This window comes from Ranitomeya variabilis, chromosome 2 (assembly GCF_051348905.1).
Source record: "Ranitomeya variabilis isolate aRanVar5 chromosome 2, aRanVar5.hap1, whole genome shotgun sequence".
Classification (NCBI taxonomy): Eukaryota; Metazoa; Chordata; class Amphibia; order Anura; family Dendrobatidae; genus Ranitomeya; species Ranitomeya variabilis.
Genome location: NC_135233.1, coordinates 986,617,435 through 986,642,174, shown reverse-complemented (window position 1 = coordinate 986,642,174; position 24,740 = coordinate 986,617,435). Strand labels below are relative to the sequence as shown.

At 46.1% G+C, this 24,740-nt stretch overlaps 1 protein-coding gene and 1 long non-coding RNA gene across 3 annotated transcripts in view; one reads left to right on the top strand and one right to left on the bottom strand.

The window, feature by feature from the left end:
- Positions 1 to 4,589: 4,589 nt before the first annotated feature.
- LOC143808363 (uncharacterized) lies at positions 4,590 to 24,635 on the bottom strand. The gene is made up of 3 exons (XR_013221936.1): positions 24,540 to 24,635; positions 10,364 to 10,477; positions 4,590 to 4,758 (listed from the first exon to the last, which is right to left on the bottom strand). It is a non-coding gene; the product is annotated as an uncharacterized LOC143808363 (long non-coding RNA).
- The window catches only part of AMMECR1L (AMMECR1 like), a 75,940-nt gene continuing 75,787 nt past the window's right edge, over positions 24,588 to 24,740 (top strand). The window contains exon 1 of one of the 2 annotated variants that reach the window (XM_077290908.1): positions 24,588 to 24,733. The gene's annotated coding sequence lies outside the window, so the exon portion shown is untranslated. The remainder of the gene's footprint in view (positions 24,734 to 24,740) is intronic. The other variant, XM_077290904.1, reaches the window with a different exon arrangement.

Genomic DNA, 24,740 nt, shown 5'->3' with positions numbered 1-24,740 from the left:
CGTGCCGTCGTAGCGATCAAAATGGCACTGTGTGACAGTACCCTAAGGCTCAGCTCACATTTATCCTGCTCCCTGCGCTTACATCGGGGTTTCCGTATAAATCTCTGAAATACGTGATTCAGATGGAACCCCTGATGGAAGATTCCCTATAGTGAGGCAGATGGAGCCACTGTGGACGTGTCTGGCCTATGATTCGGAGGTGTCCGTTTTCTTTTTAGTAGTGCATAAAAACTCTGTCCGCCACACTTTTAGGCTGTTCTAAAGATGAGACCGCTGAACAGAGGCCAGACTGAGTCCAGAGTAGCTCTCCTGTCTCATTATAGTGAGTGGATCTCTCTGGGTTTCATCTGAATCATATCATTTGGAGATTTAGATGGAAACCCTGTTGTGAGCGCTGATTGGGATCACATTTATCCTGTGTTCTACAAACATTATGTAAAATGTTCTCAATAAAAGCTTCAATTCAATCCACTTAGGTCTGTATCTGTTCTTGGAAATATAGGTGGCTTCCACTATAGTGGTAGCACAAAGGGTCTGGAAAAGCGCTATGGCTCCTCGCCCTCCAAAAGATATTAAGTAGATTTTGCACTCCCAAATCCAAGTGCCCCCTCCATTCTAAGCCCCAGTCATTACTACACTTGTAGATAAATTCCAAAATGGGGTCACTTGAGGGGGGTTTCTGCTCTGTGGTGTCAATGAATTCATCTAGGGGTGCAGTGATCATATTAAGAGGTGAAGTTTGTAAAATGGGATCACTTATGAGGGGTTCTGCTGTTCTGGCATCTCAGGGGCTCTCCCAGTGGGCCATGGCACCTGGAAACCATAACGGTAAAATCTGCAATATATGGCTCTCCTTTCCTTCTGAGCTTTGCACTGTGCCTGAAAAGTAATTCCCGATTATTGGCACACTCAAGATAAATTGCACAACAAACTGAGTGATCCATTTTTTCCTATTAGCCCTTATAAAAACTAAAAATTTGGAGCTAAAATAACATTTTAGCAGTAAAAAATGTAATAATTCTTTCTTCACCACCCAATGTTATAAATTGTTGTGAGGCACGTGTTGTCAATATGATCATTGCACCCCTAGATGAATTCATTAAAAGGTGTAGTTTGTAAAATGTTGTCACTTATGGGGGTATTCATGCCAATGTGACATGGCACCCTCAAACCATTCCAGCATAATCTGAATTCCAAGGGCGCTTCTTCCCTTCTGAGCTTTGCACTGTGCCTCAAAAATAGGTTTCGAACAAAAAGAGGTATCGGCGTACTCCAGAGAAATTGCACAACAATTTTTTGGGTCCATTTTAGCCAGGTACCCTTGTGAAAATAATTAAAAGTTGGGCCTAAAAAAACATGTTTGTGGAAAAGTGTTTTTTTATTTTCACAAAGTTCCTTGAGGGGTATAGTTTCCAAAATGGGGTCACTTGTGGGGGTTTCCACTGTTTTTTAGGCACATCGGGACTCTCCAAACACAACATGGCATCCGCTCTCAATTCCAGACAATTTTGCGTTACAAAAGTCAAGTGGTGCTCCTTCCCTTCCGAGCCCTGTCATGCACCCAAACAGTAGTTTTCCCCCACACATGGGGTATCTGCATGCTCAGGAGAAATCGTACAATAAATTTTGGGATCCATTTCTTTCTGTTACATTTGTGAAAATAAATTAAATTGGATCTAAAGTAACATTTTTGTGAAAAAAAAGTTAAATGTTAATTTTTTTTCCTTCTCCATTCCATTAATTCCGGTGAGGCTCCTGAAAGGTTACTAAACTTCTTGAATATGGTTTTGAGCAACTTGAGGGGTGCAGTTTTTAGAATGGTGTAAATTTGGGTATTTTCTGTCATATAGACCCCCGCAAAGTCACTTGAAATGTGATGTGGTCCCTGAAAAAATTTTAAAAAAGAGAAATCATTGGTCAACTTTTAACCCTTCTAACTTCCTAACAAAAAAAAATTGTGCTGATGTAAAGTAGAGATGAAGGAAATGTTATTTATTTAAAAATGTTTGTGACATAACTCTCTCATTTAAGGGCATTAAAATTAAAAGTTTGAAAATTGCTAAATTTTCTAAGTTTTTGACAAATTTCCAATTTTTTCACAAATAAACACAGTCATATCGAACAAATTTTACCACTTTCAGGAAGTAGAATATGTCACGAAAAAAAACCAATCAGTGGGTTACGTTGAAGAGTTATTAGCACAAAGTGACAATGGTCAGAATTATAAAATTTGGCCTGGTCAGGAAGGTGAAATCATGATTGGAGGAGTGCAGGGGAGGAAGGGTAAAGATGTTAATGCCACAAAATCATGTCCACAACACATTACAATAAAGATAAAGTAGACAAACCCTTTCACCCTCTTCCTGACATATGCCATACGATTACGTCTTAAGTGGGGTGCTCCTTCTTAGAAGCAAGCTCGGAAAATGAGCCCCCATCACTCTGGCAGACACTGGCTGTCACTCAGTCAGCATCTACCTCTAACATCAGCAGGTGGAGATGAGCTGCCCCCTTCTCCTCCCCGCTGCTATTAAAGAGATTGTCCACTACTATAGGTCATTAATGTCTGATCAGTCGATCATCTGTTCTGTGTCCGCTGCCGGCCAGAACTGCTCAATTGCGGAGCTGCCCCATCTTCTGACAGCGCCCGTGGCAGGGTACTGCACATCTGCCTCCTTTTCAAATCAATAGGGGGGGATGTGCAGTACCCTGCCGCCAACATGGAGAACAGCTGATCGGCGGGGGTGCTGAACAACAACTGATCAGATGAGGACTTATCCTAAAGATAGGTCATGATTGACAAAGAAGTGGACTACTTTGACAGTGAAGTTAATCTATCTTTTCAGTGAAAAAAAAATAACTGGTATAAAAGAGTAAAAAAAAAAAAAAAAAATTGATCCTCTTCTTTCAGATGGGTACACTGACACAGATGTGTGAACTGACAGCAAGGCTGCGTATAGTCCGCACACAGCTATGCTAAATGCATATGTGTAGATGTTGTTCTTCCATCAAAACAGCCTGGTCCCATTAAAGCTTCAAACGCCAGTAATTTTTACCATAAGCAAATAATGGACTGATGTTCATCGAACAGAACTCGGAAGGCATCCAACTGCTGTCTGATTTTCTTTTCACTGACCCAAAGACTTATCAGGACTGTGGAGTCGGTAAGCCAAACCTGACTCCTCAATTTCCCCAACTCCACAGCACTGGATATTACTGAGCATGTGTATGAAGTGCAGCACAGATTCATCTCAACTGAAAGCCGAGATCCTTAGGTCAGGAACAGAACAGACATTTATAGGACATTCCATCACTTTCCCAAATTCTTATGAAAACATTTACAACACATCCTGCATTGTACTACTGTACCCAATGTATTCTATATATTAGGAGTCAGATTCTGTCCATTTTATTCCGACTCCACCAAAATGGACACCGACTCCGACTTCTCAGCCCTGCTTGTCATGGTAAGTTTGTCTCCATGTTTTGGTGTGAACAGCTCCATAGACTATGAATAAAACAACGAGGGCAGAATACAAATGGACATATATAGGAAATCTACAGCTACCAATTCTCTACTTAGAGCAGACTCTTCACATCCAACAGCAACCATACGTGGGATTCCAATTGGCCAATTTTTGAGAGCCAAAAGAATTTGCTCCAACGAAGCGGATTTTGAAAAGCAAGCTGGAGATTTGGCCACAAGATTCACTCAAAGAGGATACAGTAGGAGACAAATTAAAAGAGGATATTTGAGAGCCAAGAGAACGCCGAGAGATCAGTTGCTATATGGGTCTCCTAAAGATTTGGATCTCAAAAAAGACAAAGAACAGGTACGCTTTATTTCCACGTATAACAATAAATGGCAGGACCTTACCCAGATTATTCTTAAGCATTGGAATGTAGTTAGAAGTGATCCCATTCTGAAAAGGATTTTACCATCAAAACCTTCATTTGTGGCTAAAAGAGCGGCTAACCTCAAAGACATTCTGGTACATAGCCACTATGAACCTAAGACAAATGTTAGAAAAGCCAAAAGGGAAGGAGATCGGGTAGGCTTTTTTCCTTGTGGTCTATGCCTGGGATGTCTTAATCATGTTACAACATCGAAGTTCACAAACCACGATGGCACCCGTAGTTATGATATACGGAAATATTTAAACTGTACATCTAAAGGTGTTCTATATCAGGCCAAATGTACGTGTGGAAAAATCTACGTGGGGTTAACTACCAGAGAATTAAAAGTAAGAACCCGTGAACATGTCAAAGACATACAAAAAGCAAAAGCCATTAATGATGTCAGTACCCTCAAATCCCTCCCGAGACACTTCAAGAAATATCATGGGTGTTCCAGTAGTGACCTTACCATCAGGGGTATTGATCAAATTGATTTAGGATCTAGAGGGGGCGATCTGGGTCAGGCTCTTGCACGACTAGAGAGCAAGTGGATTTTTCGCTTGGGAGCCATGAGCCCACAAGGGCTAAATGAGAGTTTAGGATTTGCAGCATTCCTCTAGACATGTGATAGGCATTCTTTTAATAGTGAGACAATTGATTCATCTCATTTTAATTTTTATTGTGCACTTATATGTATATTAATCGGTTTTATCCTTTTTTATTAGATGGTTCTTAAGATATACATACTGGAGTCACTTTTGATGATTTTCTTCCCTCGTCTGAGTGCACGTCAATGTGGGAACATAATCCCGGTCTCTGATATATCATTGAAGGACTTTGTTATATCTCCGTACGGTCCCCCTATATAAGAAATATGGACACAGATATTAAAAGAAGGAAAGAAAGAAAAGAACATGGTCATAAGACTACAAAGAAAGAAGCAAAGGAAAAAATATCACAATAATATGGTTTATTTTTTGTCATATATTGTTATAGTCTAGGGTTATTGGTATATTTAATTTGAATTTCATATAGTAACCTATGTAGTAATATCTACAAAGGGGTTATAAAGTGTAGTCTCTTGTTTGGAGGGGATAATATGGGATGACTAAGCTCAATATGATCTAGGGACTGGGTATAATAATGGGTCTTTATAGATACATAAACGTAATAATTTTAATACTGAGCAATATATAATTGCACGTAAGTTAATATTATCTCATATTGAGCACATTGCACTTTTAATTATATATATATTATATTTTAAATTTAATCTTTCTATAAATAAATTAATATATTTAATTATATATTCACTAGGTGTTTCTGTAATAAATTTTGAGCGATAGTTGCACATATTTTAACACATTATTGGCGATATTTGCACATATGTTGGTATTCCCCTTCTATATATAGGCACTTTCTAATAATAGGACACTGCACGCTTTTTTATATACAAATGACCCTCTTTTTGGATGTCGTTCCCGCAGAGCGCATGCGCAGTACATCTCTAATCCCAGCACTTCTGGATGCGCTCATAATCGGTTACGCTTGCGTGTCACGCAGCGTTCCACAGAGCGCAGACTCAGAAGAGCCTTTTCATACAGGAAGGAGATGGAAGCGTCATGCGCAGGGTAAGCGATACCGACATCCACACTCACACCTCCCATAGTGACGTACTCGGAGGGGATTGGTGGCAAGTCACTTAAGTAGCCGTCCCAGTCTCACTTAGGCCACGCCCCCAGAAGAAGCTTGCGGGCGAAACGCGCGTCGGGGCGCACGAGGAAGGATTAGGTGGACTCTCACTTCATATAGCTGCCGGTTTTTGGTCTTTACTCTGATCGTAAGTAATAAGGATCTGTGCACCATTATAATTACTTATACCCATGTACTTCTGACATCGATATGCTATAAGCAATATGTATGGTTATAGTACGAGGGTAGCTAAATAGCTGTTAGTGACACAGAGGTGGAGTGAATCTGTTTCCCCTATTCTTATGGGTGGTTACTGGATTTATAATATACCACTATTTTTATATGTGTAGAATTTTTTGAGCTTACCATACCAGGCAAGTGACATTGGTATTTTCATAACCAGTGTAGCAATGTGAGAGTTCCCCTTTTCATCCCACTGACACTCTGTTTATGATTTTATGTTTTGTTTGTTTATTGATTTTATTGTTAAAAGGATATAATAAAGATTGATTTTTATAAATATATATTTTGGGTCTCTTCATGTGGCTAAAGCAATATAAGTCCACAATAGTTGTAAAATTGTTCGGAAGTGCCATAGAATAGGATATAGTGGACTTAGGGATTATTATTGTAACATATGCTGTTGTATTAACAGTTTGTCCAGCAGAATGGATTTAAAAGCCAGAGAGTCGGCCTGGCGTTCAAAGGCAGTAGATATATTTAAACAGAGTGTCCCGGTCGTTTCGCAGGATGCCTCACATGCAATTAAGGATGGCATGTTTCAATACAGAAATGCCATACAGAGGAAAATTAGATTATGGTGGAACAAAGCTACTTTGGAGAATTATTATGATAAGAAGATAGTCCCACGAGGTTTACGAGTACAACTGTTCCCCACGTATGATTTGGGCAACCCTGAATTGGTTAAAAGATGGATGACATCAGCTTCAACTTGCTCTCTAGAGTTCATTCAGATATTAATAGACAACAATACAGCCTCATTGATGGAGGTCGACAATAAACTGGATGAATTACAAAAAATTTTACAAAAAGAAATGCAGAAGGAACAATTCGATAAATGGTCAAAAGAGCTGGATATAGATATTACAAAATGGGAAGACAATGTCAGTAAGGAAAAACTTAAAAAATTTCAACGGGATATTGCCGACTATGACTCTAATAAGATCTTTAGATGGCAAAATCCGAGGAAAAAATCATCTATAGTGGCAAGGAGAGGTGAGGAACCATCTACTTCTGGCATGTCTGATGCTGAGAGCAATGCGTCAATAAGTGAAAGTGAAACCTCGCGTGATTTTCACTTGCGAAGTGGTCCACAGAAAAGGAGATTTCCTGACATGTTCAATAAACCCTCAAAAAACAAGAGGCCTAAAGACCATTATCAGGTAGTGAATTTATCACATCATGAATTATCGGCATCACAATTAAGTGTCTTAGAGAGGGGTTTAACTTTCTCTCCCTCTCGTTGTCTAGACGCGTTCACATGTATAAAAGACACTCATCTTTTTGCCAGAAAACTAATTTATAAAAAATTGCATGCCAAGGATATGATGTCTGAGGAATATACCACAAATGTAGAACAAGAGGCATTGGAGGATTTGATGGCATTGGAAGAAGAGAATGCAACATCGGAGGTTAGTGCTATACCACCTCACTTGTGTTTCAAATCCAAAAAATTCCCGGCATTAGGACTATGTCCAGCCGTTGATATTTTTACTAAACTTGTAACCAATGATATAGAATCTTTAGCTAACTCCCAGAGGGGATATTCCAATTTGACTATATTAGAAAGAACGGCCATTGAGGAGTTAAAATCATGGGACGATGTAATTTACAAACCAGCAGATAAAGGTGGTAACCTTGTCGTATGGCCGAGAGAGTTATATGAAAAACAAGCCAGTAAACTGCTAGATGATAGTAGTTGCTATCGGAAACTGTATTACAACCCAATATCCTCTTTTCAGGCTGCGTTGATTGACATTATGGAGGATGCATTTGATCAGAACATTATATCAAAAAGTTTTTTGGATAAAATTAAGAAATTCAAACCGAGACTTCCGACCTTTTATTTAATTCCGAAACTTCACAAAAATCCGCTGGATCCACCTGGACGCCCAATCGTTGCAGGTAATGGAGGTCTATGTGAATTGATTTCTGACGTTGTTGATTATTTTTTGAGACCCCTGGTAGCCACTCTCCCTTCGTATATTAGGGACACCACGTCGGCCCTACAACGACTGGATCAGCTGTCCTTGGATGACAGCATGGTCATAGTCACGGCCGACGTGGAGTCCCTATATACGTCCATCAGACATGCAGACGGCTTGGCAGCTGTCAAATCGTTCCTCCGTTCCAGCAATTTGGATGGTCCCCTTGCCAATTACATCCTTATTCTGTTAGAATTTTTATTACATCACAATGTTTTTATTTTTAATTCACAGATTTTTCTTCAGTTACAAGGAACGGCAATGGGGGCCTCCTGTGCCCCAGCCTATGCCAACCTTTTTCTTGGAGCATGGGAAAGGGGGATTTTCCAAGATGGCCTCATCCAGGAAATGAACTCAGTTCATAACTGGATGAGGTACATAGACGATATTTTGTTTTTTTGGGAGGGTGACACAGCAGGTCTCCATACTTTGATATCAAAACTGAACAGCAATGATCAGAACATTAAATTAACCTTTGTTTCTGGTAGGCAAATAGATTTTTTGGACATCAAAATTCAAACTGACAACGAGGGCAGAATACAAACGGACATATATAGGAAATCTACAGCTACCAATTCTATACTTAGAGCAGACTCTTCACATCCAACAGCAACCATACGTGGGATTCCAATTGGCCAATTTTTGAGAGCGAAAAGAATTTGCTCCAACGAAGCGGATTTTGAAAAGCAAGCTGGAGATTTGGCCACAAGATTCACTCAAAGAGGATACAGTAGGAGACAAATTAAAAGAGGATATTTGAGAGCCAAGAGAACGCCGAGAGATCAGTTGCTATATGGGTCTCCTAAAGATTTGGATCTCAAAAAAGACAAAGAACAGGTACGCTTTATTTCCACGTATAACAATAAATGGCAGGACCTTACCCAGATTATTCTTAAGCATTGGAATGTAGTTAGAAGTGATCCCATTCTGAAAAGGATTTTACCATCAAAACCTTCATTTGTGGCTAAAAGAGCGGCTAACCTCAAAGACATTCTGGTACATAGCCACTATGAACCTAAGACAAATGTTAGAAAAGCCAAAAGGGAAGGAGATCGGGTAGGCTTTTTTCCTTGTGGTCTATGCCTGGGATGTCTTAATCATGTTACAACATCGAAGTTCACAAACCACGATGGCACCCGTAGTTATGATATACGGAAATATTTAAACTGTACATCTAAAGGTGTTCTATATCAGGCCAAATGTACGTGTGGAAAAATCTACGTGGGGTTAACTACCAGAGAATTAAAAGTAAGAACCCGTGAACATGTCAAAGACATACAAAAAGCAAAAGCCATTAATGATGTCAGTACCCTCAAATCCCTCCCGAGACACTTCAAGAAATATCATGGGTGTTCCAGTAGTGACCTTACCATCAGGGGTATTGATCAAATTGATTTAGGATCTAGAGGGGGCGATCTGGGTCAGGCTCTTGCACGACTAGAGAGCAAGTGGATTTTTCGCTTGGGAGCCATGAGCCCACAAGGGCTAAATGAGAGTTTAGGATTTGCAGCATTCCTCTAGACATGTGATAGGCATTCTTTTAATAGTGAGACAATTGATTCATCTCATTTTAATTTTTATTGTGCACTTACACTCACCGGCCACTTTATTAGGTACACCATGCTAGTAACGGGTTGGACCCCCTTTTGCCTTCAGAACTGCCTCAATTCTTCGTGGCATAGATTCAACAAGGTGCTGGAAGCATTCCTCAGAGATTTTGGTCCATATTGACATGATGGCATCACACAGTTGCCGCAGATTTGTCGGCTGCACATCCCAAAGATGCTCCATACAAGGCAGGATGGATCCATGCTTTCATGTTGTTTACGCCAAATTCTGACCCTACCATCCGAATGTCGCAGCAGAAATCGAGACTCATCAGACCAAGCAACGTTTTTCCAATCTTCTACTGTCCAATTTCGATGAGCTTGTACAAATTGTAGCCTCAGTTTCCTGTTCTTAGCTGAAAGGAGTGGTACCCGGTGTGGTCTTCTGCTGCTGTAGCCCATCTGCCTCAAAGTTCGACGCACTGTGCGTTCAGAGATGCTCTTAGGCCTACCTTGGTTGTAACGGGTGGCGATTTGAGTCACTGTTGCCTTTCTATCAGCTCGAACCAGTCTGCCCATTCTCCTCTGACCTCTGGCATCAACAAGGCATTTCTGCCCACAGAACTGCCGCTCACTGAATTTTTTTTCTTTTTCGGACCATTCTCTGTAAACCCTAGAGATGGTTGTGCGTGAAAATCCCAGTAGATCAGCAGTTTCTGAAATACTCAGACCAGCCCTTCTGGCACCAACAACCATGCCACGTTCAAAGGCACTCAAATCACCTTTCTTCCCCATACTGATGCTCGGTTTGAACTGCAGGAGATTGTCTTGACCATGTCTACATGCCTAAATGCACTGAGTTGCCGCCATGTGATTGGCTGATTAGAAATTAAGTGTTAACAAGAAGTTGGACAGGTGTACCTAATAAAGTGGCCGGTGAGTGTATATGTATATTAATCGGTTTTATCCTTTTTTATTAGATGGTTCTTAAGATATACATACTGGAGTCACTTTTGATGATTTTCTTCCCTCGTCTGAGTGCACGTCAATGTGGGAACATAATCCCGGTCTCTGATATATCATTGAAGGACTTTGTTATATCTCCGTACGGTCCCCCTATATAAGAAATATGGACACAGATATTAAAAGAAGGAAAGAAAGAAAAGAACATGGTCATAAGACTACAAAGAAAGAAGCAAAGGAAAAAATATCACAATAATATGGTTTATTTTTTGTCATATATTGTTATAGTCTAGGGTTATTGGTATATTTAATTTGAATTTCATATAGTAACCTATGTAGTAATATCTACAAAGGGGTTATAAAGTGTAGTCTCTTGTTTGGTGGGGATAATATGGGATGACTAAGCTCAATATGATCTAGGGACTGGGTATAATAATGGGTCTTTATAGATACATAAACGTAATAATTTTAATACTGAGCACTATATAATTGCACGTAAGTTAATATTATCTCATATTGAGCACATTGCACTTTTAATTATATATATATTATATTTTAAATTTAATCTTTCTATAAATAAATATATTTAATTATATATTCACTAGGTGTTTCTGTAATAAATTTTGAGCGATAGTTGCACATATTTTAACACATTATTGGCGATATTTGCACATATGTTGGTATTCCCCTTCTATATATAGGCACTTTGGCACTTTCTAATAATAGGACACTGCACGCTTTTTTATATACAAATGACCCTCTTTTTGGATGTCGTTCCCGCAGAGCGCATGCGCAGTACATCTCTAATCCCAGCACTTCTGGATGCGCTCATAATCGGTTACGCTTGCGTGTCACGCAGCGTTCCACAGAGCGCAGACTCAGAAGAGCCTTTTCATACAGGAAGGAGATGGAAGCGTCATGCGCCGGGTAAGCGATACCGACATCCACACTCACACCTCCCATAGTGACGTACTCGGAGGGGATTGGTGGCAAGTCACTTAAGTAGCCGTCCCAGTCTCACTTAGGCCACGCCCCCGGAAGAAGCTTGCGGGCGAAACGCGCGTCGGGGCGCACGAGGAAGGATTAGGTGGACTCTCACTTCATATAGCTGCCGGTTTTTGGTCTTTACTCTGATCGTAAGTAATAAGGATCTGTGCACCATTATAATTACTTATACCCATGTACTTCTGACATCGATATGCTATAAGCAATATGTATGGTTATAGTACGAGGGTAGCTAAATAGCTGTTAGTGACACAGAGGTGGAGTGAATCTGTTTCCCCTATTCTTATGGGTGGTTACTGGATTTATAATATACCACTATTTTTATATGTGTAGAATTTTTTGAGCTTACCATACCAGGCAAGTGACATTGGTATTTTCATAACCAGTGTAGCAATGTGAGAGTTCCCCTTTTCATCCCACTGACACTCTGTTTATGATTTTATGTTTTGTTTGTTTATTGATTTTATTGTTGAAAGGATATAATAAAGATTGATTTTTATAAATATATATTTTGGGTCTCTTCATGTGGCTAAAGCAATATAAGTCCACAATAGTTGTAAAATTGTTCGGAAGTGCCATAGAATAGGATATAGTGGACTTAGGGATTATTATATGAATAAAACAGGTAGAACTTGTACATGAAAATCTTATGTCTGAAAGAGCCCTAAGGTAGGGAGACAATTTTTTTTTCCCCTCTAGGGTTTTGCTCTGAAATAGTGCGAAATAAACGCTCAAAAGAACATATGCATCTAATATATAAAACCGGCCTGCTGTTCATACTGTATGTTCAGGCTTTCAAATGACTTCAGGTTTCCAAAGACGCCAAGCGGTGACCTCACCATTCTGGTATTTTATGATCTACACTACACAGCACAATTAATGGGAAGGCTGGAAAAAAAATTTGCCTGCAGACAAAAATGTTAAAAAAGCACACAAAAAAAAAATAAAAAGACTTGAGGAAAAAAAAATGCTGGCGTTTCCTGAAGCATAATTCCATTGGAAAATATTCTCCCACCTTAAAAATAATTTCTGGACATACCCTAATGAGGCTCCACAAGATTCCTGTAGGCGTCCTGTGATATCTGGCACCAAGACTTTAGCAGCATAGCCTTTAAGGCCTGCAAGTTATGAGGGGCATCTGCCAGGGCTCATCTCAGAGAATTGATTAGATTTAGACCTAGATGCCAAGTCAGTCCCAAAATTGCTCAGGTAATTGCCCAATTTTCCAGCTTGCAAGCAAGGAACCGACTATTCCCTTTCTGCCCAATATATCCGTCTCCTCGTCAACAGAAGCCATTGTGAAACGATAAGGAAAAGAAAAGAAATATGTGAAATCTGGCCTTACCAGGGTCAGTGGGTGCTGTGCTACACAAATAAGCAATACGGCTAGCACAAAGCACTGTGAGATAGAGGCATTTAGTCAACCCCTTCTAAGTTATGCAGCCAAAATATTCAGTAATACATAAGGCTATGTTCACATGCAGCGGTTTTTCTGCAGCCAAAACCTGCTGTCTTGAGTTTTTTGTCTCCTGTACGTGTTTAATAAAATCAGTTTTATTCACCAAACGGGAAGTAAAACCTGTCTGCTGTGGGGGTTTTTTTTGCAGCCTTTCTTCACTTTCTCATTGCTTCCTATGGGTGAAACCCCCTGATAGAAGTGACATGCTACAGATATCAAAACCGCTGCAGTCCTCAAATTCTCGGGTGCTAACCGAGTGCCTTGGGCGTGCTCGGAAAATATGTTTGAGTCCTTGCGGCTGTTCAACAGCCACAACACATTCGGGGATTACCTGTTTGTTAGCCGCCAGACATGCAGCCGCAGGGACTCAAACATGTTTTTCGAGCACGCCAAAGACACTTGGTTAGCACCCAAGCATGCTAAGATAACACCTAATCGGAGCACGTTAGCTCATCACTAGTAATGGTGATACACTGTACTTTGTTAGTGCTACCATTCCATTTTAGAACCTAGACCCCTCAAGCAATTTTTCTAGACGTGTGGAGAGCACCTTTAACCCACAGGTGATTCACAGAATTTTACAACATTGATCTGTGAAAATGAAAAAAAATGTATATTTTTCCCACAAAAATGTTGTTTTAGCCCCAAATGTTCTCATTTTCACAGGGATAGCAGGAGAAAATGGACCGCAAAATGTGTTGTGTAATTTCACCTGAGTACACCACTACCTCATGTGTGGTTGAAAACTAGTTTTGAGGCACAGTGCAAAGCTCAAGAGGGAAGAGGTGCCATATTGGAGTTCAGATTTTGCTGGACTAGTTTGAGGGTGCCATGTCACATTGGCAGAGCCCCTGAGGTGCCAGAACAGTAGAACCCCCTATATGTGACCCCCATTTTACAAGCTACACCTCTAAATGAATTCATCTAGGGGTACAGTGATTATATTGACCCCACAGGTCTGTCACAGAATTTTATACTATTGGGCAGTAAAGAAAAAATAATTACATTTTTACCATAAAAATTTAGTTTTAGCTCCAGATTTTACATTTTCACACAAGAAGTGGGTAAAAATGGCACCAAAATTTGTCCCACATATGTGACTGTACTCGGAACGCTATTTGCCTCCTGAAGAGCAGATTTTCCTAAAACAGTTTGCAGACTCCATATACAGAGCCCCCAAGAGCTGGAATAACAGAATACCTCCCTCAAGTGACCCCATTTTGGAAATTATACCCCGAGGGATCTATTCACTATACTGAGGCAACAGAGTTACTCTAGACTCTGTCTGGCCTTTGTTCAAAGTTGGCTTTCTTTTCAGAAGTGCTTGCCTAAAAAGACGGACACCTGCGCATCATAGGCCAGGCCAGGACCGGACTGGGACTAAAATTCAGCCCTGGCATTTGAAGTCACACAGGCCCACTTGTCACATGGTGACTGTATAATATCTTTGTACACTTGTAGGCTACAAGAAGTGAGGGGAGTGTAACACGACTATATAACATATAATTACAGCTGTATCCAGCATTACAGCTCAGTCCCCATAGAATGTAATACAGCACAGCCCCCATAGACTATAATACAGCACAGCCCCCATAGAATGTAATACAGCACAGCCCCCATAGAATGTAATACAGCACAGCCCCCATAGAATGTAATGCAGCACAGCCCCCATAGACTATAATACAGCACAGCCCCCATAGAATGTAATACAGCACAGCCCCCATAGAATGTAATGCAGCCAGCCCCATAGAATGTAATGCAGCACAGCCCCCATAGAATGGAATGCAGCCAGCCCCATAGAATATAATGCAGCACAGGCCCATGGAATGGAATGCAGCCAGCCCCCATAGAATGTAATGCAGGCAGACACCATACAATATAATGCAGCACAGCCCCCATAGAATGTAATGCAGGCAGGCAGCCCCCATAGAATGCAATGCAGGCAGGCAGACCCCCACAGAATGCAATGCAGGCAGCCCCCATAGAATGTAATGCAGGCAGGCAGCCCCCATAGAATGTAATGCAGGCAGGCAGCCCCCATAGAATGTAATGCAGGCAGGCAGCCCCCATAGAATGTAATGCAGGCAGGCAGCCCCCCATAGAATGTAATGCAGGCAGGCAGCCCCCATAGAATGCAATGCAGGCAGGCAGCCCCCATAGAATGTAATGCAGGCAGGCAGCCCCCATAGAATGTAATGCAGGCAGGCAGCCCCCATAGAATGTAATGCAGGCAGGCAGCCCCCATAGAAAGTAATGCAGTCAGGCAGCCCCCATACAAAGTAATGCAGGCAGGCAGCCCCCATAGAAAGTAATGCAGGCAGGCAGCCCCCATAAAAAGTAATGCAGGCAGGCAGCCCCCATAGAAAGTAATGCAGGCAGGCAGCCCCCATAGAAAGTAATGCAGGCAGGCAGCCCCCATAGAATGTAATGCAGGCAGGCAGCCCCCCATAGAATGTAATGCAGGCAGGCAGCCCCCATAGAATGTAATGCAGGCAGGCAGCCCCCATAGAATGTAATGCAGGCAGGCAGCCCCCCATAGAATGTAATGCAGGCAGGCAGCCCCCATAGAATGTAATGCAGGCAGCCCCCATAGAATGTAATGCAGGCAGGCAGCCCCCCATAGAATGCAATGCAGGCAGGCAGCCCCCATAGAATGTAATGCAGGCAGGCAGCCCCCATAGAATGCAATGCAGGCAGGCAGCCCCCATAGAATGTAATGCAGGCAGGCAGCCCCCATAGAATGTAATGCAGGCAGGCAGCCCCCATAGAATGTAATGCAGGCAGGCAGCCCCCACAGAAAGTAATGCAGTCAGGCAGCCCCCATAGAAAGTAATGCAGGCAGGCAGCCCCCATAGAAAGTAATGCAGGCAGGCAGCCCCCATAGAAAGTAATGCAGGCAGGCAGCCCCCATAGAAAGTAATGCAGGCAGCCCCCCCCCCCCCCATAGCTCCACAATCCAGTCATCACTCAGTGATAAAAAAAAACAAACACACTACTCACCTCTCTCCTCCTGCCCCGCGCTGCTCTGGCTCCGGCCTCAGCAGTCGCAGTCTGCCCGCCCAGTCACACAGCAGGTGCGCGATGATATGACGTCATCGCGCACCCGCAGTGTCAGCGGCAGGCAGAGCGGGGAATGATGGGAGAGGAAGCGTCAGCAGACGCTCTCTCCTCCATCATTGCATTCAACTGTACCGGTGTCTATGACGCCGGTATAGTTGAATGCGGGGCCGGGAGTGCGCCGACAGCGTGGGGAGTGTGCCGACAGCGGCACATTCGAGCGGCCCACTACTGCCACCGGCCCTTCTGGCATTTGCCAGAACTGCCCTATGGCCAGTCCGGCCCTGGGCCAGGCACGTCCACAGTGCCTCCATCTGCCTCATTATGGGGAATCTTCTGCCAGGGCTTCCATGTCAATCACGTATTTCACTGAATTGGGGGATTTGTAGGTTATGAGCCGCACTGCCAGCCAATCCAAACCAGACAAAGTGAACAATTGAACAGTGGTTTATTCTACGCCTTTAGGAACGCACATGACTCTTTCCTCAGGAAAATACCACAAGTCTTGTTGTATTTTCCTGAGGAAGGAGTCATGTGCATTCCAAAACGCGTAGAATAAACCACTGTTCAATTGTACACTTTGTCTGATTTGGATTGGCTGGCAGTGCGGCTCATAACCCATATATCCTCCTATTCAGCAATTTAGCTACAGTCGCACGTCGACCGGTGGATCTGCGGCAGCCAGTACTATAGGCTTGTTAGCATTCTTCATCAAGTGAGCAGTTACACTACTGATAAATCTTCTCTTAAAATTGTGAAATAAGACACTATCTGTTCTCCTTTCCTACAAGTTATATTACTAATCACATATTTCAGAGATTTACATGGAAAAGCCCAGCATAAGTGCACAGTGCAGAATAAATGTGCACCTAGCCTTACTGCAATCTTTGGGAGGCAGAATGAACAAATAAACAGCAGGTGAAGAATTGGTTTTATTTCTTTTTACGCCGTTCCTCGTGCAGTGTAAGTGATCAGACGACTTTATTCTTCAGGTCGGTGTGATTACAGCGATACCAGATTTATATCGGGTTTTTATGTTTGGCTGCTGTCACACACTAAAAGACACATTTTCTTGCAAAAACAAGTTTCGGCATCAACATATTTTGAGCGCTATAATTTGTTTATATTTCTGTCGAAAGAGTCAAGTGATGAGTTGACAATTTTATTGGTACCATTTTCGGTCACAACGTTTTTTTAATCGCTTTCTATTCCGATTTTTGGGAGGCAGAATAAGCAAAAATAAAAAACAATTGTTTTTTATGCTGTTCCGCATGTAGTACAATTGATAAGGCATCTTTATTGTTCAGATCAGTACGATTACAGCGATACCACATTTAATTTTTTATGTTTTGGCGCTTTTACTCAAAAACTATTTTATTTAGAAAAAATAATTATTTTTGCATCACTTTTTTCTGAGAGCTATAATTTTTTTCCGCTGATGGAGCTGTATGGCGGCCTGCTTTTTGCGGGACAAGATTACGTTTTCAGACATACCATTTTTATTTACATTGGTCTTTTTGATCCCAATTTATCCCACTTTTTGTTTGGCGGTATGATGATAAAGCATTGTTTATTGCTTTTTTTTTTTTTTTTTTACTGTGTTCAATAAGGGTATGTGTCCACCTTCAGGATGGCTGGCGGTATGGACGGAGCGGCAAACCCGCTCCGCCCCCTTCTGTGACTCGATGCCGGATGTGTTCATTGCACACATCCGGCATCATCGCACCCCACACATAGGGCCCTGTGATATGCCTTGCGGCGGCGCCGCAAGATACACGGACATGCTGCGATCTAAAAAGACACGCAGCATGTCCGGAATCACAGGGCCGCCGGGTGAGTGTTACCACGCATAGTGGAGACGGGATTTCATAAAATCCCCTCCACTATGCTGTAACATCTGGACGCTGCGTGTTTGACACTGCGGCTCTGCGCAGCGTCAAACACGCAGCGTTTCCTGCACGTGGACACATAACCTAAAGGGGTTAACTAGTGAGACAGTTTTATAGGTCGGGTCATTTCGGATGCAGTGATACCAAATCTGTGTACTTTTATTGTTTATCTTTACATAAATAAGTATTTATTGGATTAATTATTTTTTAGGCTTATTGTGATATTTAGATATATTTACAATTTTTTAATAACTTTTTCACCTTGTCCCAGGGTGGGACTTCAACTTTTCCTGCCCTGATCGCCGATATAATACTCTGCAATGCTTCTGCATTGCGATATTATAGCAGTCTCTGACACACAGGGAGGAGGCCTGTCAGCTATTGCTCCGAGTAGGAGCTTACAGGCCACCCTCCCTGGGCGACACTGTGGCCATCTTTCTGCCCGCAGTCACCATGGAGACCATTGGCACAACACAGTGGCGTTGTGCCGATGGGGGCAGAGAGGTAGCTCCTTCACTCTGCGATGCCCATCGATGTCACTATTGAAGCGGATTCAAAAGGGTTAAAGACCTGCAATTGAAGCTAGCACCCATAGCGGATGTTGCTGCAGGGCGTCAGCTCTCGTATAGAGCAGACACCCGCATTTGACTGCGATGGTGCTCAGCGAGAGCCTGCGCGATCATCAGGAATTATATGTACGGCGGTATGTGGGGACGCAGCTCCCTCAGTGCCGTACATACACTGCGGATATCGGGAAGGGGTTAAACATTTTAAAAAAAAATTCTTTTAAAGGAGATATAAAAATCTTATTTTTTATGGACCTATTCCAGGAATTTATCCAGTGGTGACAACATCTGGATGTGAGAAAAAAAACTTGCATTTTTTCCATTAAAATGTTTTTAGTCCCAAATTTTTTAAGGGGACAATAGAAAATCAGTTACGCCATTTCTATAGAACATGGCGAGACCCCATGTGTTCAAAAACTGTGGTTCAGGCACACGACAGGGCCCGGAAGTGTGTAATTTAATTTGTGGAGAGCAGGATTCGCTGGTATATATTGGCCACGTTACATGTGCAGTGACCCTAGTGTAAGTGCAGATGGCCAGTAAACGATGCGGTGTTGGACGCTCCGTACTTGTGCAGCGTCCAGATGTTACGGCATACTGGATAGGAATACAAGAAACCACATGTCCACTATGCGTCCAGAGACGCCCGAGGCTCCCCCGCGGAGACGGACATGCAGAGCGTCTCTCCAGGAAGCAGCGTATCTAGTTCAATAGAAAGCAGCACTTTGGACGCAGAGAACATGTGCTGTATCCAAAGCGCTGGCAATTTATGATTGTCTGCATATACCCTTAAGGTGCCAGAAAAGTATTTGGCAAACTAAACCTATGAAAAACATGCCACCCGTCTCCGGCAGAGCTGTGTGTGTAATGTGCCGTCCGTCTCCGGCTCTGTGTGTAATGTGCCGCCCGTTTTCGGCTCTGTGTGTAATGTGCCGCCTGTCTCCAGCAGAGCTGTGTGCGTAATATGCCGCCCGTCTCCGGCAGAGCTGTGTGTGTAATGTGCCGCCCGTCCTAGGCTCTGTGTGTAATGTGCCGTCCGTCTCCGGCTCTGTGTGTAATGTGCCGCCCGTCTCCGGCTCTGTGTGTAATGTGCCGCCCGTCTCCGTCTCTGTGCGTAATGTGCCGCCTGTCTCCGCCCATCTCCGGCAGAGCTGTGTGCAATGTGCTGCCCGCCTCCGGCAGAGCTGTGTGTGCAATGTGCCGCCCGTCTCCGCCAGAGCTGTGTGTGTAATGTGCCGCCCGTCTCCAGCAGAGCTGTGTGTGCAATGTGCCGCCCCGTCTCCGGCAGAGCGGTGTGTGTAATGTGCCGTCCGTTTCTGGCAGAGCTGTGTCTCCAGCAGAGCTGTGTGTGTAATGTGCCGCCTGTGTGTGTAATGTGCCACCCGTCTCCGGCAGAGCTGTGTGTGTAATGCGCCGCCCGTCTCCGGCAGAGCTGTGTGTGTAATGTGCCGCCTGTCTCCGGCAGAGCTGTGTGTGTAATGTGCCGCCCGTCTCCGGCAGAGCTGTGTGTGTAATGTGCCGCCCGTCTCCGGCAGAGCTGTGTGTGTAATGTGCCGCCCGTCTCCGGCAGAGCTGTGTGTGTAATGTGCCGCCCGTCTCCGGCAGAGCTGTGTGTGTAATGTGCCGCCCGTCTCCGGCAGAGCTGTGTGTGTAATGTGCCGCTCGTCTCCGGCAGAGCTGTGTGTGTGTAATGTGCCGCCTGTCTCCAGCAGAGCTGTGTGTGTAATGTGCCGCTCGTCTCCGGCAGAGCTGTGTGTGTAATGTGCCGCCCGTCTCCGGCAGAGCTGTGTGTGTAATGTGCCGCCCGTCTCCGGCAGAGCTGTGTGTGTAATGTGCCGCCCGTCTCCGGCAGAGCTGTGTGTGTGTAATGTGCCGCCTGTCTCCAGCAGAGCTGTGTGTGTAATGTGCCGCCCGTCTCCGGCAGAGCTGTGTGTGTGTGTGTAATGTGCCGCCTGTCTCCGGCAGAGCTGTGTGTGTGTGTAATGTGCCGCCCGTCTCCGGCAGAGCTGTGTGTGTGTAATGTGCCGCTCGTCTCCGGCAGAGCTGTGTGTGTAATGTGCCGCCCGTCTCCGGCAGAGCTCTGTGTGTAATGCGCCGCCCGTCTCCGGCGGAGCTGTGTGTGTAATGCGCCGCCCGTCTCCGGCAGAGCTGTGTGTATAATGTGCCGCCCGTCTCCGGCAGAGCTGTGTGTGTAATGTGCCGCCCGTCTCCGGCAGAGCTGTGTGTGTAATGTGCCGCCCGTCTCCGGCAGAGCTGTGTGTGTGTGTAATGTGCCGCCTGTCTCCGGCAGAGCTGTGTTGTGTAATGTGCCGCCCGTCTCCGGCAGAGCTGTGTGTGTGTGTAATGTGCCGCCTGTCTCCGGCAGAGCTGTGTGTGTGTGTGTGTAATGTGCCGCCTGTCTCCGGCAGAGCTGTGTGTGTGTGTAATGTGCCGCCTGTCTCCGGCAGAGCTGTGTGTGTAATGTGCCGCCCGTCTCCGGCAGAGCTGTGTGTGTGTAATGTGCCGCCTGTCTCCGGCAGAGCTGTGTTGTGTGTAATGTGCCGCTTGTCTCCGGCAGAGCTGTGTGTTTAATGTGCCGCCCGTCTCCGGCAGAGCTGTGTGTGTGTAATGTGCCGCCTGTCTCTGGCAGAGCTGTGTTGTGTAATGTGCCGCCCGTCTCCGGCAGAGCTGTGTGTGTGTGTGTAATGTGCCGCCCGTCTCCGGCAGAGCTGTGTGTGTAATGTAACGCCCGTCTCCAGCAGAGCTGTGTGTGTGTGTGTAATGTGCCGCCCGTCTCCGGCAGAGCTGTGTGTGTGTGTAATGTGCCGCCTGTCTCCGGCAGAGCTGTGTGTGTGTGTGTGTGTAATGTGCCGCCTGTCTCCGGCAGAGCTGTGTGTGTGTGTGTAATGTGCCGCCTGTCTCCGGCAGAGCTGTGTGTGTGTGTAATGTGCCGCCTGTCTCCGGCAGAGCTGTGTGTGTGTAATGTGCCGCCTGTCTCCGGCAGAGCTGTGTGTGTAATGTGCCGCCTGTCTCCGGCAGAGCTGTGTGTGTAATGTGCCGCCCGTCTCCGGCAGAGCTGTGTGTGTGTAATGTGCCGCCTGTCTCCGGCAGAGCTGTGTTGTGTAATGTGCCGCCCGTCTCCGGCAGAGCTGTATGTGTGTGTAATGTGCCGCCAGTCTCCGGCAGAGCTGTGTGTGTGTAATGTGCCGCCTGTCTCCGGCAGAGCTGTGTGTGTGTGTAATGTGCCGCCTGTCTCCGGCAGAGCTGTGTGTGTGTGTAATGTGCCGCCTGTCTCCGGCAGAGCTGTGTGTGTGTGTAATGTGCCGCCTGTCTCCGGCAGAGCTGTGTGTGTGTGTAATGTGCCGCCTGTCTCCAGCAGAGCTGTGTGTGTAATGTGCCGCCTGTGTGTGTAATGTGCCACCCGTCTCCGGCAGAGCTGTGTGTGTAATGTGCCACCCGTCTCCGGCAGAGCTGTGTGTGTAATGCGCCGCCCGTCTCCGGCAGAGCTGTGTGTGTAATGTGCCGCCTGTCTCCGGCAGAGCTGTGTGTGTAATGTGCCGCCCGTCTCCGGCAGAGCTGTGTGTGTAATGTGCCGCCCGTCTCCGGCAGAGCTGTGTGTGTAATGTGCCGCTCGTCTCCGGCAGAGCTGTGTGTAATGTGCCGCCTGTCTCCAGCAGAGCTGTGTGTGTAATGTGCCGCCCGTCTCCGGCAGAGCTATGTGTGTAATGTGCCGCCTGTCTCCGGCAGAGCTGTGTGTGTGTGTGTAATGTGCCGCCCGTCTCCGGCAGAGCTGTGTGTGTAATGTAACGCCCGTCTCCAGCAGAGCTGTGTGTGTGTGTGTAATGTGCCGCCCGTCTCCGGCAGAGCTGTGTGTGTGTGTAATGTGCCGCCTGTCTCCGGCAGAGCTGTGTGTGTGTGTAATGTGCTGCCTGTCTCCGGCAGAGCTGTGTGTGTGTGTAATGTGCCGCCTGTCTCCGGCAGAGCTGTGTGTGTGTGTAATGTGCCGCCTGTCTCCGGCAGAGCTGTGTGTGTGTGTGTAATGTGCCGCCTGTCTCCGGCAGAGCTGTGTGTGTGTGTAATGTGCCGCCTGTCTCCGGCAGAGCTGTGTGTGTAATGTGCCGCCCGTCTCCGGCAGAGCTGTGTGTGTAATGTGCCGTCCGTTTCTGGCAGAGCTGTGTCTCCAGCAGAGCTGTGTGTGTAATGTGCCGCCTGTGTGTGTAATGTGCCACCCGTCTCCGGCAGAGCTGTGTGTGTAATGCGCCGCCCGTCTCCGGCAGAGCTGTGTGTGTAATGTGCCGCCTGTCTCCGGCAGAGCTGTGTGTGTAATGTGCCGCCCGTCTCCGGCAGAGCTGTGTGTGTAATGTGCCGCCCGTCTCCGGCAGAGCTGTGTGTGTAATGTGCCGCCCGTCTCCGGCAGAGCTGTGTGTAATGTGCCGCCCGTCTCCGGCAGAGCTGTGTGTGTAATGTGCCGCTCGTCTCCGGCAGAGCTGTGTGTGTGTAATGTGCCGCCTGTCTCCAGCAGAGCTGTGTGTGTAATGTGCCGCTCGTCTCCGGCAGAGCTGTGTGTGTAATGTGCCGCCCGTCTCCGGCAGAGCTGTGTGTGTAATGTGCCGCCCGTCTCCGGCAGAGCTGTGTGTGTAATGTGCCGCCCGTCTCCGGCAGAGCTGTGTGTGTGTAATGTGCCGCCTGTCTCCAGCAGAGCTGTGTGTGTAATGTGCCGCCCGTCTCCGGCAGAGCTGTGTGTGTGTGTGTAATGTGCCGCCTGTCTCCGGCAGAGCTGTGTGTGTGTGTAATGTGCCGCCCGTCTCCGGCAGAGCTGTGTGTGTGTAATGTGCCGCTCGTCTCCGGCAGAGCTGTGTGTGTAATGTGCCGCCCGTCTCCGGCAGAGCTCTGTGTGTAATGCGCCGCCCGTCTCCGGCGGAGTTGTGTGTGTAATGCGCCGCCCGTCTCCGGCAGAGCTGTGTGTATAATGTGCCGCCCGTCTCCGGCAGAGCTGTGTGTGTAATGTGCCGCCCGTCTCCGGCAGAGCTGTGTGTGTAATGTGCCGCCCGTCTCCGGCAGAGCTGTGTGTGTGTGTAATGTGCCGCCTGTCTCCGGCAGAGCTGTGTTGTGTAATGTGCCGCCCGTCTCCGGCAGAGCTGTGTGTGTGTGTAATGTGCCGCCTGTCTCCGGCAGAGCTGTGTGTGTGTGTGTGTAATGTGCCGCCTGTCTCCGGCAGAGCTGTGTGTGTGTGTAATGTGCCGCCTGTCTCCGGCAGAGCTGTGTGTGTAATGTGCCGCCCGTCTCCGGCAGAGCTGTGTGTGTGTAATGTGCCGCCTGTCTCCGGCAGAGCTGTGTTGTGTGTAATGTGCCGCCTGTCTCCGGCAGAGCTGTGTGTTTAATGTGCCGCCCGTCTCCGGCAGAGCTGTGTGTGTGTAATGTGCCGCCTGTCTCTGGCAGAGCTGTGTTGTGTAATGTGCCGCCCGTCTCCGGCAGAGCTGTGTGTGTGTGTGTGTAATGTGCCGCCCGTCTCCGGCAGAGCTGTGTGTGTAATGTAACGCCCGTCTCCAGCAGAGCTGTGTGTGTGTGTGTGTAATGTGCCGCCCGTCTCCGGCAGAGCTGTGTGTGTGTGTAATGTGCCGCCTGTCTCCGGCAGAGCTGTGTGTGTGTAATGTGCCGCCTGTCTCCGGCAGAGCTGTGTGTGTGTGTAATGTGCTGCCCGTCTCCGGCAGAGCTGTGTTGTGTAATGTGCCGCCAGTCTCCGGCAGAGCTGTGTGTGTGTGTAATGTGCCGCCTGTCTCCGGCAGAGCTGTGTGTGTGTGTAATGTGCTGCCCGTCTCCGGCAGAGCTGTGTTGTGTAATGTGCCGCCAGTCTCCGGCAGAGCTGTGTGTGTGTGTAATGTGCCGCCAGTCTCCGGCAGAGCTGTGTGTGTGTGTAATGTGCCGCCCGTCTACGGCAGACCTGTGTGTAATATACCGCCTGTGTGTTAGGCTGCCGTCACACCAGCAGTATTTGCTCAGTATTTTATAGCAGTATTTGTAAGCCAAAATCAGGAGTGGGTGATAAATACAGAAGTGGTGCATATGTTTCTATTATACTTCTCCTCTAATTGCTTCACTCCTGGTTTTGGCTTACACATACTGAGGTAAAATACTGAGCACATACTGCTAGTGTGACGGCAGCCTAGCTGATAAGCCCCAGAGTCAGGTACCGCACAGCGCCCTCCCGCACCGGCCGCCTCCTCGGCATCACTGTGTACTGACCACTGACACTGACTTACGCCACGTAAAGAAGCACCGCCCAGAGCCTGGCTCCTCCCAGCCCATCACGTGACCAACCACATGGCCACGACGTCATCAAAGGTCCTTTAACCCACTAGGTTCTAGCATCTACCGGCCGGTTCGGTTCGGCTGCGGATGGCAGAGTCCGGCCTGGGGGCTGGAGAACAATCGGAGCCGGCACTGGGCGGAGCGGGTGAGAT